We start from the raw sequence: 17,313 nt of genomic DNA on the forward strand, positions 1-17,313 counted from the left end.
ACAGTTTCAACCCCTAAGCTCACACACAACAGTTTTAGAGCAGTTAAAGGGAATGCATTAAGGGTTTTTGCATGGAAAGAGGTTCATGGCAGTGAAGAAAACATTGAGAGACTCCCTTTGGACTCATTAGTATCCCATGTAAATCCCATGCATGAATATGCTTACACCTAATCAAAAGAGAGGTTTGCCCCTTCTCTATACACAAAGGTTCTATATCTATTATTTCTGAGATCACATGTTTCCAAAAATGAATAGCATGAGAGATGAATGTATGCATTTTTATTTTAAGGTTTTATAACTATATTTTAAATTAGAGTTCTCAGGCTCAAGATAGGCCATTTTTCCTAGAACAACCCTACTCTAAAACATAGTGAGAGATCATTGTCTTGCATGAGAAAGATGAGTTGAAAGGGTTAAAAATAGTAGGCTACAGTAGCATATTAGTGCACCTTAAGAATGCAATAAATAGAAATAGTGACCATTGGGTAGTCACAAAGATGCAAAAATAAAGAGCAGTGTAACAAGGATTTTGTGCCTAAGTCCACTACACGGTCTTGAAATCCTTTTGTAGCTAGGTTTTAATCCTAACTTCATAGTCATGGGCAAAATTGGCATTAACAATCCAAAGACATTTAAATGACTATCCTAACAGTCATAGAAGGCATTGAATAAATGCATCAAGTCAACAAGTATGAGGATAGATTCATATCCATGACTATTACAAAATTCAACATGATTAATAGTATTTTGCATCCAAGGACAATATAAAAGGTTTGAAATAGTGATAGGATTAGATCCAAATACAAAGCACAGTGATTCAGCTTCTAGAGTAGCAAAAAGGATTAGAATTTTAAGTATGCTACAACACCATGTAAAGAAATGATAGCAGCAGATCATAATCAGTTTTGAAGGTCAAAGAGTTTATGAGCAACCAAATTGATTGATCAAAGCCACATGATAACAAGTGAAGGTTGTATCCATTAGACAATAATATAGATGCCATGACAGTAAGGACAGTTGTAGTTGATTGAGACAAAAGAGCATCAATAAGAGAAGAGGTTTGTGAAGAGTTTATGATGATTCATAACCCATTAAAGTTGATTGTGGCAAAGCAAAGAAAAAAGTTCATAGTAGTGAAGGGCTTCATTTGATCAAGGGCACAAACATTAGTGTCAAACCTTGCAGATAGTATGCACCTTATGACAATCCCAAAGTGCAGGGAAGATTGTGTGTAATAGTCCACAAAATGAAACAATAATAGTAATGAGATGATCAAGTTGGAGGAGCAAAAAGGTGGTGTGAGCAACCTATATGGAGCCTAAGACAATCATCATAAAACATTTGACAACCAATCATCAATCCCTATGAATGAAAATGCAGTCATAAAAAGGTAAATGTCATTATATGACAAATATTAAAGAAAATTTGTGAAGGGGAATGATAATACAAAGTACAACCAACCTTTTCGTAGGCATAGGGGTAATGATGAATTACTTTCCTAGAACAATCAACATCTTGCACATTGACAACAAAGCAAAGTGTGAAAAATATCAAACTTGCAAAGTTGATAGACACTGAGTTTGTACAATTTATAATAGTAGCAAGTATTTTAGTGAAAGGAGTAAGTTTGGTATGAAGAGGCATGTAGTAGTATCATTATAACAGTGACAACATGCAATCAAGATCATAGTATTCAAATCCAAGATTTGAATTAATAACAAGATCATGGGCAACAATGTTGTTTATCAGCACTATGTAAGCATCAAGTAGTGAAGGTATGGAAAAGGGATAGGTTTGTTATAGTCATAGCCTTCAGAGCAGTGAATAAGATGAATGAGTGACCGTAATCAATGCTTCATGAGATTCTTTGTTACAAAGCATTGCCAAACTTGTCAATTGCAGTAGTGATTTGAATGTCACAATAAACAAATAGCAGTTTTATAGAGGAAAGTAGTAAAATTAAGCTCATATATCTTAGTTATCAATGTAGAGATCTCATATAGGACAAAAGGATAAGCATGGAAATAAGGGAGACTTCAAAGGATTCAAAGCTTAGGAAATCAAGTCAAGCCTTTAAGTTTTGTTATAACTTTTTCATGACATGTATCAAGTCACCCATTGAAGAGCATACAACTCATCAAGACACTAGTTTGAGTTAGCAAGGGGGAGTTTCAATTCATACCATAATTTGAGCCCTTAAAGAGGGATTTTCAAAGCAAATGAAGCAGTTAGACATCCGTTAGAGATCCCATAGGGCTGACACTTGAGTTGAGGAGAGTTTTGAGCAGTTAAACTTCAGTTTGGGGCAGTTCCACCTCCCTTATACAAGCCTTTTTTCTCAAAATTTGACCCCAATCAGCTATATTCATGCAAAGTTGGATAAGATTCCAAGAAGAATATCACCAATTCGATTTGAGTTTGAGAGCAACATGTTTTCTTCTTCTATTTATCTTTTTCTCTTCATTATTTCTAGTTCTTTCTTTCTTCTTACATCTTCAACAAGCTTGAAATCTTAGTAACTCAGAAACTTCATGTTTTAGAAGCATTTTTCAATTGTAACAATAGAATTCCTTTTAGTATTTAGTAAAAGAGAAGCTTTTCCTTCTTAATTATCTAGTGTTTTGGTATTAACTATTTATATTTTGATGTATTTCACTATATTTCTTTCTTGTAAACCTCTGAATATATCTTATTTGTGCACTATTAAGGAAAAAGATATCATGTTAGTGCAAGTTATAGTTTGTGTTTGTTAGTTTCAGGCAAGTTTAGGCTGTGAAACATTGTTTCCTTCCATGTAGGTGCTGAGACAAAGCCTTTCCATGAGACATTTATGCTTACATGTTTAAATTTGTGTTATGAACATCAAACCCTCTTTGTTCAAGGCTAATTGCAACTTGAGGACAACGAATAAAATCAAAATCATCTAGGTGCATCACCTCCTGTTAGCTTAGAATTTCATTTTTGATATTCTTTCTATTCCATTTCCCAATCAAGCTAATAGTTTTAAGAGGTTTCTCAAATGGAACTAACCCTTCATCTAGAGGTTGATTTACATTATAGGCAACCCACAGGCCTAGAAATCATCACATGTTTCACAGGATTACTAAGCTTTCATCTTAAGCATTACGAGTGCAATCTTGGTGACAATAATTGCTCAATGTACATATCCTAGGTGGGAAGCATTCAATTATCAACTAGGATATATAAGTCGAGGTCTTCTAGCTTCAACCAAGTGTTGAAGTCATTTTCTAATGATTCCAGTTCCTAAGAGAGAAGATCTAGTGTTTTATCCACTTAAAACTTTACACTTTCCAAATTGTTAATCAATGTGATGGAAGAGATCAAGAGATGTGTCCCTTGATTGAGCATTATATCCATGCATTCACCAACTTCCCTACCTCGTGAGGTGGCCCACTCAGCTTTCTTTATGACTTGTTCATCAACTAATGAAGTGGCTCAATTATTTATAAAGATTTTTTTATTTTAATCAACACAGTGATGAGCTGTTCCACTTGTGCTTTGAGCTTATCCCTTTTAATATTATATTCACCATATCTTGCCACAAGGGCATCAAAATATTAAATATTTGAGCACCTTCCTTAGTATCATCATCAATTTGTTTTCCCAATTCAATTATGTTGATGGCATAATCCATAGGTTTAACTTTATCAATGCTCATGTCTAGAGGAGGCACAATGATCTCAACATACTTGTTCTTGAACTTGTCCACCTTAACTCTAGAAAGGGTCTTGGCCTTCTTTGTAGTCTTAGGCTTAACAGGAACCAGCTGGCTGAAGTCAAAGTCATCTAGGGAGATGGCTTGTTTCTTCTTCTTTGGAGTATTTGAGAGAAACCAAGGTGGCAAGGAAGAGTCATCTTCAGCACCTACAACCAATGTTCAAGAAGGATTTTTATGTTCTATATAGCGGTGGTCACAATAGGTGGAATGAAAGTCACAACAAAAGGTGGAATCCTTGTGGTGGAAACATTTAGAGTGTGTATTGTCTCTGACATGAACTTATCAAAGTCATTGAGCATGGTAATAGATACTTTGAACAAGTCTGGGAAGGAAGAAAATACATTTTAAATATTGTCTAGAGGAGTATCTAAAGATGACTAGTTGGTGGTAGAAGAAGGAATAGCATGAACAACCACACTAGAAGCTACTAGAGTATAGACATAGTGGATCCAAAAGGCACAAACTCAAAACTAGAAACTTGTCGAGGATTAGTAGCTAGAACAAGATTTTTCACTTGAGGAATAGACCCCTATGTATCTTCATGTTGAGGAGCATCCCCGGTTCTTGGCAATCTTGCATCAACCAAAAAAAACATTGCCTTTCCCGTTTGCTTCTTGTTTTGCAGTTTCAGCATTACTTTTTGCATTTTCTTGCATTGGCTCACCGGATCTTGGGAAGCTAATTTTTTTCTTGAGGATATGATCATCTTCCTAATTCCTAAATCACGGAGCGTTTGGATCATTTATTGGCAAGTTATCGATTCCACATTTAGAGACAGTTTTCTAGCCCCAGGACCACTTGGACCTATTGGCATTAGTGAATCTTTTGGATCCCTTCCATAGATTGTAGAGCCCTAGTTCATTGATTCCGATGTTCCTTGGCCTGTGGCTGACCTTCCCTTTGATCTGCACTTCATTCTTTGGATTTTCCAGAGGAATCTCTTTGGCAGAGGCCAACTTGTTGGTTTTATACGTTTGATCTTGTTCTTCAACATTTGATCCCTTTTGGGCCAATCAAATCTCCTTGGACCATATAAATCAATGTAATTGAGCATCATAATTCACTTAGGAAGAATATAGTAGATAGATCTTAAGAATTAGAGGTCTGGAGTTGACCAGTTCTATAATTGAGCATATTTGTAGCAGGCTAGTGAGCCGAATCTTGTACCCTGGATATTACTGGTTATCTATAATTAGTTTTCATGATCTAATTCATTTAATTATACATTGCCTCCATCATATCCTCTTGTTTTCGTTGTGTTTACTCTTGTTGCCCACTCCAGATTGATCTCTTTGAGGTCCCTCCTAACCGGTGACTGCACCAAGTGGTATCAGAGCCAGGTTTCGTTCCGGAGATTGTGTTGTCTTGAGAATTTTGTTGTAGGGTGGCAAATTGTGGATCTGACCTATAGCTGCAGAGGACTAGCGTAAATATGGCACTAAGAGGAAATAGGAATGGTGGAGTGCGTGGGAATGCAAATCCTGTTGTGATGGAAATGTTGAGAGGAATTGCAACCCAATTGGAAGCCATTGAGACAACCCAGAGAAGAGGCCAACCTATTGAAAATGTGAGTGAAGATGATGAAGAAGAAGAAGCACCGGTAGAACAAGTGGCAAAACCATCGACGATCGATCCAGATGAAGAGAGGTTCTTGAGGGTTTTGAGTAGGGTGAACACTAAACCAAATTTTACCCCATCTGAGTATGATGGAAAGTTGGATTCAATGAATTAATGGATTGGATCTCAGAGATGGAGAAGTATTTTGATTTTGAGAACACTGCAGAAGAAAGAAAGGTGAAATATGTCTATACCTGGTTGAAATGTCATGCATCTCTTTGGTGGGAACATTTGCAAGTTGATAGACAAAGAAGAGGTAAAGAGAAGATCAAATCATGGGAGTAGATGAATGCTAAGTTAAAATCAAAGTTTATGCTAGCTGATTATCAAGTAAATTTGTTCCAGAAGTTGTAGAACATGAAGCAGAAAGAGTCTAGTGTGAAGGAGTAAACCGAAACACTCTACAAGTTTAATATCAGATCCAAACATGTCGATGATGAGGTTGAACAAGTTGCAAGATATTTGAATGGATTGTGGATGTCTATATAGGATGAACTCAGTTTGATCAAGTTACAGAGTGTTGAAGAAGCTTACCAGTATGACTTGAAAGCAGAAGAGAAGTTGAACAAGAGACATGAGTAGAGATAGAGAGGTCAAGCTGGAATATTTTACGGAGGAAGATTTCAAGGAGGAAGAGAAATCTGTACAGATCAGAACAAGGACAAGGAAGTAAGCAAATATAACAGTTCATACTGGAAGGATGATAAAAATTTCTACCGGAGAAGAGAACCTAATGGTTACTGGAATGAGGGTTTTGGAAAAGATTATAGAAGACAAGATAAGAGAATGTTTAGGGGAAATTTTTATAAGTGTTGAGGAGAAGGACATCGTTATTTCGAATGTAAGAAGACAGAGAAAACTAGGAGAACAACGTTGGTAGAAGAAATCCCTACCAGATCAGCTAACAAACCGGAAGATGGAGAACTATTGATGATGAGGAGAGCTTTGTGTCATACCAGAGAGGATGAAGATCCCTTGTAGAGGTGAAATTTGTTGAAGACCAGATGTAAGGTATCCGGTAAGTGTTGTAAAGTAGTTATTGATAGTGGTAGTTCAGATAATCTTGTTTCAGAAGAAGTGGTAAATAAATTGAAGTTGGAAAGATTGAAACATCCTAAGCCTTATCAGATATCATGGATTCACAATGATCATAAGTTGTTAGTAAGCGAGAAATGTTTGGTGAAATTGAAAATTGGGAATTATCATGATGAAGTTTTGTGTGATATTATGTGTATGGATATTTGTCACCTTTTGTTGGGTAGACCTTGGCAGTTTGATAGACAGGCAATACATGATGGGAGAAAGAACACATACACTATTGTAGTGAATGGGATGAAACAAACCTTGTTACCCTTGGAGGAGCCTTTGAAGAGTGAAGTCTATATGGATGCTAGAATCTGTTTGGTGGATGGAAGGGAATTCCTAGATGGAATGAGACATGAAGATGTGTGTTTTTCTTTAGTTCCTAATAAGACTGATAACCTAGAACATGAAGAAGAAGAACCGAAGGAGATAAAAGAATTGTTGATAGAATATGAAGACATCATTTCAAATAATGTGTATGATGGATTACCACCTGTGAGGAGTATCAGTCATTGCTTGGACCTGATCCTCAGAGCTAGTTTGCATAACAAAGCTGCACACCGGATGACACCAATAGAAAATGAGGAGTTGAATTGCAAGAGATGTTGAAGAAAGGTTTTATCAGAGAAAGTTAGAGTCCCTGTACAGTACCAGCATTGTTAGCACCTAAGAAGAATGGAGAATGGAGGATGTGTACCGATTCCAAAGCAATAAACATGATCACAGTAAAGTACCAGTTTACTTTACCTAGGATGGATGTCATAATGGATTGTTTGAGTGGAGCCAAATACTACACAAAGATAGACCTAAAAAGTGGATATCATTAGATCAGAATTAGAGAAGGAGATGAGTGGAAGACAAAATTCAAGACAAATGAAGGATTGTATGAATGGTTGGTGATGCCTTTTGGGTTGACTAATGCACCAAGAACTTTCATGAGATTGATGAATGAGGTATTGAAGAAATTCTTGGGTAAGTTTGTTATTGTATATTTGGATGACATTCTGATTTTGAGTAAGATGAAAGAGGAGCATTTGTTGCATTTAAGACAAGTTTTGCAGAGGTTGAGAGAAGAAAAGATGTTGATAAATCTTAAGAAGTGTACTTTCATGAAAAAAGAGTTAGTCTATTTAGGATTTCTAATATCTCCAGATGGATTGAAGATGGACCCTGAGAAGGTAAGAGCAATTGTTAAATGGCCTACACTGGAAAGCATTGGAGAGGTTAGATCATTTCATGGATTGGCTAGTTTCTACCGAAAGTTTATCAAAAAAAATAGTTCAGTTTGTAGCCCTATGACTAAGACAATGAGAGGAGATAGAAAGGAATTTAAGTGGACCACCGGAGCAAATAAAAGTTTTGAATTGCTGAAGCAGAAGGTCACTAAACAACTTGTGTTAGCTTTACCATATTTCAAAACAATATTTCAAGTGGATTGTGATCCAAGTTGGAACACAATTGGAGCAGTATTGAGTCAAGAAGGGAGAGCAATAGCTTATTTTAGTGAGAAGTTGAATGATGCCAGGAGGAGATATTCAGTGTATGATCAATAATTTTATGCCATAGTTCAAGCCTTGAAGAAATGGAGACATTACATATTGCCTAAGGAGTTTGTGTTGTACACTAATCATCAAGTCTTAATGTATTTATGCTAGGTCTCGGAGACAACTGAGAGGGGGGGGGGTGAATCAGTTGTCAACTAATTTTAAACCAAAAGATAACTTAACCACCTTAATGCTTAATACCGGTAAACTAGTTAAGTATGCCGATAGACAGTGTTAACAGTTATTAGATATACCGGTAAAGATTAATGCATGAAACATAAACACAAAGTCATCCACAACATATGGCACCAATATTTGTACGTGGAAACCCTGTAAGGGGAAAAACCACGATGGAAAACCTTACCCACAATCAGATGATACTACTACAGATAGTAAGTGTACATAAATGGGGTCTGCACATGTAGAAAGGCCAACAGCCTAGAGCTCACTGCTCAATCACAAAATGGGAGTCACACTGACTACGGTTGGATGGTTAAATCCAATAAGAATGTACTACACAAAATAGCATCTTCATATGTTGGATTCAGTACCGGTGTAATGTTGATATGCTTTCACAAAAACCTAACTTCACCTTCAAATGATCTCTTCATGTATAGCTCTGCTTAATCTCACATATACCTTCACACAATTCTTTTTCGCATCCCACATTCGATCTTACATTCATACCATAACCTAAGACCAATTTTAGTAGGTCAGCTCTACAAGATATTACAATAAAAACATTTTACAAACAATATAATGTCCAATGCAATAACCAATTGAACATGTCGGCTTAATGCATTTACAACAATAATTAATCATTTCCCTAGCATGCCATGCTGATCTGGAAAAGATAAACCTGCCAATGTAACCCTAGGTAACCCTGGACCTATTTGCCGGTAAAAGCAAATATGCAAATATGAATATACCAATGAACAAAACTCTGGGACAAGATGTCCAAAAGATGTCTTTGACATTACCAAGTGTCTTTCACATAATTCCGAGTGTCAGTGATCATTATGTCCTACCAGTGTACCATATACCACTAACTGTGCAATAGTTACTTTCTTGCCGGTGAATGCTTCTGGATCTCCAAAGTGCTCGTGTTTTAGTAGGTGTTGACATCAATGACAAAACCATACCAAAATACCAACAATTTAAATAGTCAGAGTAAGTTGAATTAGAGACATATGAGATGGGTAGAATGTTTCCAGAGTTACACCTTTGTGTTGAATCATAGGAGTGGGAAGTCAAACAAAGTTGTTGATGCATTAAGTAGAAGGAGGAATCTGCTGACAGAGATGAGAGTGACAATATTAGGATTTGAGGAGTTGAAGACCTTGTATGATGATGACCCAGATTTTGCAGAACCTTGGAAATCATGTAGAGAGCTGGTTATGCTGGACATAAGAAAATGGTTGGATTACTTTATTCAAGATGGGACGTTATTTAGAGGAGTTCAGTTGTGTATACCTAAGAGTTATATGAGGGAGAATCTGATAAAGGAGAAGCATAGTGGAGGATTAGCCGAACACTTTGGTGTTGACAAAACAATAGCATTAGTGAGTGAACATTACTTTTGGCCTCATATTTTTAAGGATGTCAGGAAATTTGTGCAGAGCTGTAGAGTTTGTCAAGTTGCAAAAGGTAGTAGTCAGAATGTGTGATTGTATAAGCCTTTGATAGTACCAGAAAGACCTTGGGAAGACATAAGCATGAATTTCATACTTGGATTACCTAAGACATGGAGAGGAAATGATTCTATATTTGTGGTGGTGGATAGATTCTTGAAGATGGCTCATTTCATACCTTGTAAGAAAACATCAGATGCAGTGCATATAGCTGACTTATTTTTCAAGGAAGTAGTGAGATTTCATGGATTACCTTAGAGCATAGTTTCAGATAGAGACACTAAGTTTGTTGGTTATTTTTGGAGAACACTTTGGAAGAAGATGAAGATAGATTTGAAGTTCAGTTCTACTTTTCACCCACAGACTGATGGACAAATAGAGGTAGTAAACAAGAGCTTACAAAATTTGTTGAGATGCTTAGTTGGAGAGAAAACGGGAAGTTGGGATTTGATTCTTACACAAGTAGAGTTTGCCTACAATAATTCAGTGAACAAGAGTACTAGAAGAACACCTTTTGAGATTGTTATAGGAGCACACCCTAGAGGTATATCAGAATTGAGCGATATCAGTACTGAAGACAAGAGGGGTGCAAAAGCATAAGAGTTTGCAAATCACATGAAGGCCTTGCATATTCAGGTTAAGTAACATTTGGAAGATATGAACAACAACTATAAAGAGAAAGCAAATGAGAAGAGAAAACATAAGGAATTTGAAGTTGGAGATGAAGTGATGGTATATCTAAGAAAAGAGAGATTTCCAGTTGGAACCTATAACAAGTTGTAGATGAGGAAGTTTGGACCTTGTAAGATCTTGAGGAAGTTCAGTTCCAGAAATGCATATGAAGTGGAGCTACTAGATAGTTTGAGTATTTCACCCATATTCAACGTTACAGATCTACATCAGTATCATGATTTAGAATTTAGTGAAGACAATATTGCAGACTTGGAGAAATATTTGTCCCAAAAGGATCCAGATCAGATTGAAGACATTTTAGATAGTAGGATTGGGTGTAGTACTCAGAGCAGTCAGTATAAGGAGTACCTTGTGAAGTGGAAAGACATACCAGTTGAAGATTCATCTTGGATTTCTTAGGCAGAGGTGGACCGCCTTGGTTTTCCTCTAACCTCAACAAAGTGAGAGACTCTATTTTTCAACAACCTCGAATGTCTGATGCAGGAGCATCCCCGGTTCTTGGCAATCTTGTATCAACCCAAAAAAACATTTCCTTTCCAATTTCCTTTCTATTTTGCAATTTCAACATTTCTTTCTGCATTTCCTTGCATTGGCTCATTGAATCTTGCGGAGCTGGATTTTGCTTGAGGACATGATCATCTTCCTTTTTCCTAAACTGCAAAGTGTTTGGATCATTTACTGGCAAGTTATCGATTCCAGATTTTGAGACAGTTATCTGGCCCCAGGACTGCTTGGACCTATTGGCATTGACAAATCTTTTGGATCCCTTCCATAGCTTATAGAGCCCTAGTTCGCTCATTCTGATGTTCCTTGACATGTGGCTGACCTTCCCTTTGATCTGCACTTCATCCTTTGGATTTTCTAGAGGAATCTCTTTGTTAGAGGCCGACCTGTTGGTTTTATACGTTTGATCTTGTTCTTCGGCATTTGATCTCTTTTGGGCCGATTGGATCTCCTTGGACCATATAAATAAATGTAATTAAGTATCATAATTTAGTTAGGAAGAATATAGAAGATAGATCTTAAGAATTAGAGGTCCAGAGTTGAACGACTATGTAATTGAGCATATATGTAGCAGGCTAGTGAGCCAAATCTTGTACCTCAGATATTACCAGTTATCTGAAATCAGTTTTCATGATCTAATTCATTCAGTTTTGCATTGCCTCCATCATACCCTCCTTTTTCTATTGTGTTTACTCTTGCTTCTCGGTCTGGAATGATCTCTTTGAGGTCCCTCCTAACCGGTGACTGCACCAGGGAGTTTCTAGTAATCTTACCTTATCATATTCCTCTTCTTGTTTCTAATCTAGTAGTCCTTCTTCCTCTGCTAATTCTTCATCAATAGTTTCATCTTCAAATTCTCCTTCTTCTGTCTATTTTCATTTTTGAACAACTTGAGTAGAAGACTCACCTTGATCTTTACCTCTACTCTTTCCCACACTAAACTTATACTTACGAGCCTTTTGCAGAGCCATAGGATCTTACCTATTCTTAGTTCCAAGCTTCGATTTATTTATAGTAGGTACAACATTTTCATCCTCTAACCTAGTGTTGAATGTATTTAATTGGATCCCCTTCTATGTTAGCCAAACATTGGTGTTTGCAAGTATAATAGAATTTGGCTCTTATTGAAGTCACTTCCTTTTGAGACCATTGAATGAGTGGAAGTGGCGTGTCATCAATCTTCTTGCTCACATATGCTGGATCTAGAGCATTTCCATCATCCATTAGACCTTCAAGAATATTTGCTAGGTTGAGATTATCAATATTCTCTAATGTGAGACAATAGTAGTCAAGTCTCCTGATATCTTCTTCAGTCCTGCAATCAATCTAGATATCTTCTATGTGATGGACATGAGTATAGCTCTTTTTCAATTTTTTCTTCATTCCCCTATAATCAAAATCTTTTCTGGCCTTGAAAATTTTCATTGTGATTCTTCTCATTTTTTCATCCATTGCTTTGGCTTTGTAGATAGAAGAAATAGAATACCTTCAAATGGTTTAAGAGAATTTGAAACCAACTTTATGGGAACCCGATTTCCATTCATGAACCGCAACCATCTATTGAGCTAACTCCACGAGAATAATTTTATTAGATGGATATCTGGGAAGCATGAAGGATTGATCATCAAAACATCCTCCCTTGAGGTAGGTGAAAGTAGGAAATTGCAAGAACATACACCCATATTGGTTGACCACATCCAAGGCTTCATTAGACAATCTCTTCTTTTTAAGATCTTTGTTGAGAATTCATATGTAATGATAGAAGAAAACATCATTGACTCTCCTGAAATGATGTAGGCTATTCTTTAGAACTAGTTAGGAGTAGTACTCATGAACTAGAACTTGTCTTCTATCTCCCTCTATGGACAAACCTGGAAAGTTCCACATTGATGAGCTAATAAGATCAAGTAAGAAGTCATATAAAATTTCAAAGTGGTTGGTACCTTGATGAGCCGATCACATAGTGCATCACTTATTTGTTTTCCCCAATATATCTTTTCCTTCTTTTGCCCGATGGCATGGATGTATTGATACATCCATTCATGATATGTGTCAGAGACAAGAAGATCTTTTACTCTACTGAGAAGAGTAATTAAATCATTCACCTCTTCAATGAAGTCATTGCGGTGAAAGGTCTTAGGCCATCTAGAAATGGTGGGCCTTGGGGTTTTCAACCAGTTATCATTCATATTTCTTCAGCACATGTCCAAGTGTTTTTCATAATAGGTTTGGGTTGTCTGCATGTTAATTAATGTCAACATACTTTCCTATGCTTAGACAATTGAAGACAGTGTCAAAGAATTCTTGATCCTACCTAATGATCTTCTTACCATTTGCATCTTTGACACTTTTGGTCTTAGGAACAAAATAGTTGGCTACTGCAAGCACAAATTATTGATTTTGTGCAGACATAGGAAAGGTTGAAACTAAGTGGACATCATTGTTGATGGTTGACTCTATTTTGTAGTATTGAGGAGGTTCCTTGACTCGTTTGAGAAATTCCTCGAGGTCCACATGACCTATTCTATTGTCTTTGATATTATCTATGTTTGAAGACATTGAAGAAGGTGGAAAGATCAAATGAGGAACTTGCTTCTTGAATTTCATGGTCTTCTTGCTAGGAGATGATTTCATCATCTATTAGGAAGCTAAAAATGCAACATTTGGTGGAACAAGTCTTCTAGAGTTAGACGAAAATCACCATCTTGCATTGAAAACAAGCTCATTAGAAACATTCTTCACTTGGAACAATTGGCTCGAGGAAGATCATTCGTGATGTTACTGTGGATCCACAAAATTGGGTTCAAAATCCCAATTTTACTTAGGAAATGCAATGGTGTAAATCGGGTTTATAATCTTGATTTACACTTAATACATATTGGGCTTACACAATGTAATGGTGTAGTTTGGGTTTATAACTCTGAACTATACATTGAATTATAAGTAACAAGTCAAGTGTAGTTTGTGGTTGTAAACACAAACTACACTTGATTCACAAGTGAAAATCGATTAGGTGTGGTTTGGGGTTATAACCCAAACTGCACTGTGTGTTTCTTGTGTATTGAAGGTTTGGTGTAGTTCAGGTTTACAACCTTGAACTGGTTACAACCCCAAACCACATTGAAAGGGAAAGACCCTGGTGTAATTCGGGATTGCAACCCTAAAGTACATCGTATGGTGATCTTAGGCAACACATGAAGTTTGATGTAGTTCGGGCTGTAACCCTAGACTACACTAAAAGGCATTAATAAAAAAAACATGTATTTCCATGTTGTTAGCCTGAACTACATATTTATCATGTGTAGTTCAAACTCTCAACATCAAACTACACTTCATATGGGAAGTGTAAAGAACAAATGTTGTTTGGGCTTGTAAGTCTGAATAACATTGAAACTGTAATATGACATTGACACAAATGATGTTCAGACTTACAAGCCCAAACAACATCGTTGCACTATGAAACAATTGATACAAAATGAAAGACAAAAATAAGGATGCAATTTGACACAAAAATATTACAGGCAAAAACTAGGGCATGATTTGTATTTAAAAAAAAAACATGAATAAAAAATAAAGCAAGAAAGAAACAACTCACCCAGTAAATAAGGAGTTGAGAAAATTGACTTGAAAGAATTCTCAAACCTTCTTTGAATCACAAGGGGCTAGGGCATGCTTCATTGAAAGAGCACGAAGAAGAACACAAAAAACAAAATTCAAAGAGATACAATCGAAAGAAAAAGAAACTGATTTTAATACAAACACTTAACATTTAATGCAGTTTGTGCCACATTAATGTGCATTTCATAGTTATAAACCTAAAATACACTAAGATGTGTATTTCAGGTTAATAACCCCGAAAGGCACCTTAGATGCACCAAAACCTAAAATACACCTTAAACACATGAAAGGTGCAAAATCGAAGTTCTACTCCAAAAATACACCTAAAAATAAAAACTAACTCTTTAAAAGAGCACTTTGTCAATTTTTCAAATTGCCACTAGACTCAAATCAAGGTGTTTTCACGAGGATTAAAATGTGAACAAGGACAATGAAAAATTCACCTCGATTTTTGTGCTTAGAGCACATGGGCTACAGATTTGGACAACATTTGTAGGGGTTATCCCATGTTTGTGCTACAATTGAAAATGAGGATAACACAAGCTTAGACTAATGAAAAATGTACCTTAAAAGGATAGTATTTTAATTCTCTACCCAATTTATATACTTGTCAAAACATGTGAGTTCAAGTTACCAGTTGGTGATGAAATCTAAGTAAGGATTGCTAAAAAGAAATAAAAAATAAATATTAGTTTCTTTTGTTTTCAAGATCGCCTTGTAGTGTTGGCCCTTTTGGGTAAACAAAAGGTGAGTAAAAGGATATTTTAATTCTCAAAGTTACTTTGTAGTGTGAGGAAAGATTATACATTCTCTTATATATTATGCAAACACAAAAAAACAAAAAGTGGTTGATTTTACTTAAAAATTTAAATAAAAAATAAAATATTGATCTTTTACTAATGAAATCTACATGTGAAGCATTTGTAGTTTAAATATTTTGGTCTTTGCTATTCAAAAATCACTACACCTCGCTTACAAAAAATAAAATCACTACATCCAAAAATAACAGTGACAACAACATTACTAGAAAGTTACACACAACAACCTAATCAATCATAAAATATGCATAAGTGAGAATCAAGTTATTGATACTAAAGCCTTTTTTTATAAAGCTATACCCTAAACTCAAACACACATCAAGAAAATAAGGAGTAATTTCACAAATCTACAACTTGTAAATACATTCAAAATAATCTTTTTAGCCCAACACAACTAAATCAAAATCATTGTAGTACTTAACACAACTCAATCAAAATGGCAGGGGATGCTTAGATTGCAAGATAATTCATTTGAAACAATGTACAAATTTTTAATGGTTTGTGTAAGGCTAGTTTCTTTAATCTTTGTAAGCATCTTCTATACCAAATATTAGAATAGAAGGCATGTTGTTCTCAAATATATTATAATTGAAATCGATCCTACAAACATTGAATCATAAACAACACATGCAAACTACTTAGACAAATGTCTTAAAAGAATGTGGTATCAACCTTTGTGTTGACATAGGTTGTGATCTATTTGATAAAATACCTTAAATAAATTTGGTCTAAGGAAAATGCAAGGTTCTGACTTTTTTGAAAAAAAAAAACTCAAAAAATTGGTCAACAACACAAGGCCATGACCTATTTGATAGAATACTTCAAATAAATTTGGTTTGAAGACAACACCAGGTTGTGACCCTATTTGATAGAATACTTCAAATAAATTTGGTTTGAAGACAACACAAGGTTGTGACTTGTTTGATATAATTATTCTAATACATGTAATTTTATGGATATACAATATAACTATGTTTTCCAAAATACCTGAATGAAATTTTCCCTTTGACAAAAAAATGACACAAGTTAAGAAAATTGTGTTAATTGTACTCTTCTTATAAAGTGCATAAGTTTATTAAACATTATCAACATATCTAAAACAACACAAACTAACATATTAGAATATTATTAAATAAATTTTGAAGATATTTTTTAATTAAATTATTAAAACATTGACACACTCAAATACATGAGTTTTTAGTTATATTAGTGGGATTGATAACAAATCATAATAAATCAACTCACAAACATATTTGAAAAAGACTACAAATAAATGGACAAGGGGGATATTATTTTCAATACTTGTTAATGAAATAAGATGAAGTTGCAAAAGCTTTGTTAACTATAATTCAAACTAAAAATTATGAATAAAATTATGGAAGAAATTGTGGGTTTGGTCCATTAAGCGTGCCAAAATGAAAGGCAGAAAAATTGAAGGAAGAATATGTAAAAATAAAATATAATGAATCCAACTTCAAATCCTACCACTACCTCCAATTGAGCAACTAAGAATACAATTTTAAATGAAGGATCAATGTGGATCTTCTTGTGATATTCTTGATGCTTAGTGTTCTTAGAGTCTTTAATGTGACATACCATGTATCTATTTCAATTGATTCTTCTCATTTGCATCATTTCTTCATTATTTCATAGTTGGGTTGAGGGATATGGTTTAATTTATAAAGGAGGGATAGGATGAATGGAAGGTTTAATATTGATTTAGAATGGATGGCTAGAATTGGATGAGAGGAATTTTGAATCAATTCTAAAAGATTTCCACAATCCATGATAATGACAAACAACTTCTAGATTTGATTATGTGCCAGTTTTTGAACATCAACGTTTCGGATCACACTCTGTGATCCATCATCAGGATGAATGAGAGATCAAGGAGATGTAAGATGAAATATTAAATGTTGGTAGTTGGTGTATTGATCTATTAGATTAAGTTGATAGTTGAATTAAATGTTAATTTGGATATGAATAGAAGGTAGTTGGAATTGAATGACTAGGATTTGTTTGATTATTTTGATGGATAAGATTGACTTCATTTAAGATTTGATGAT

The sequence above is a fragment of the Cryptomeria japonica genome, chromosome 7 (assembly GCF_030272615.1).
Source record: "Cryptomeria japonica chromosome 7, Sugi_1.0, whole genome shotgun sequence".
NCBI lineage: Eukaryota > Viridiplantae > Streptophyta > Pinopsida > Cupressales > Cupressaceae > Cryptomeria > Cryptomeria japonica.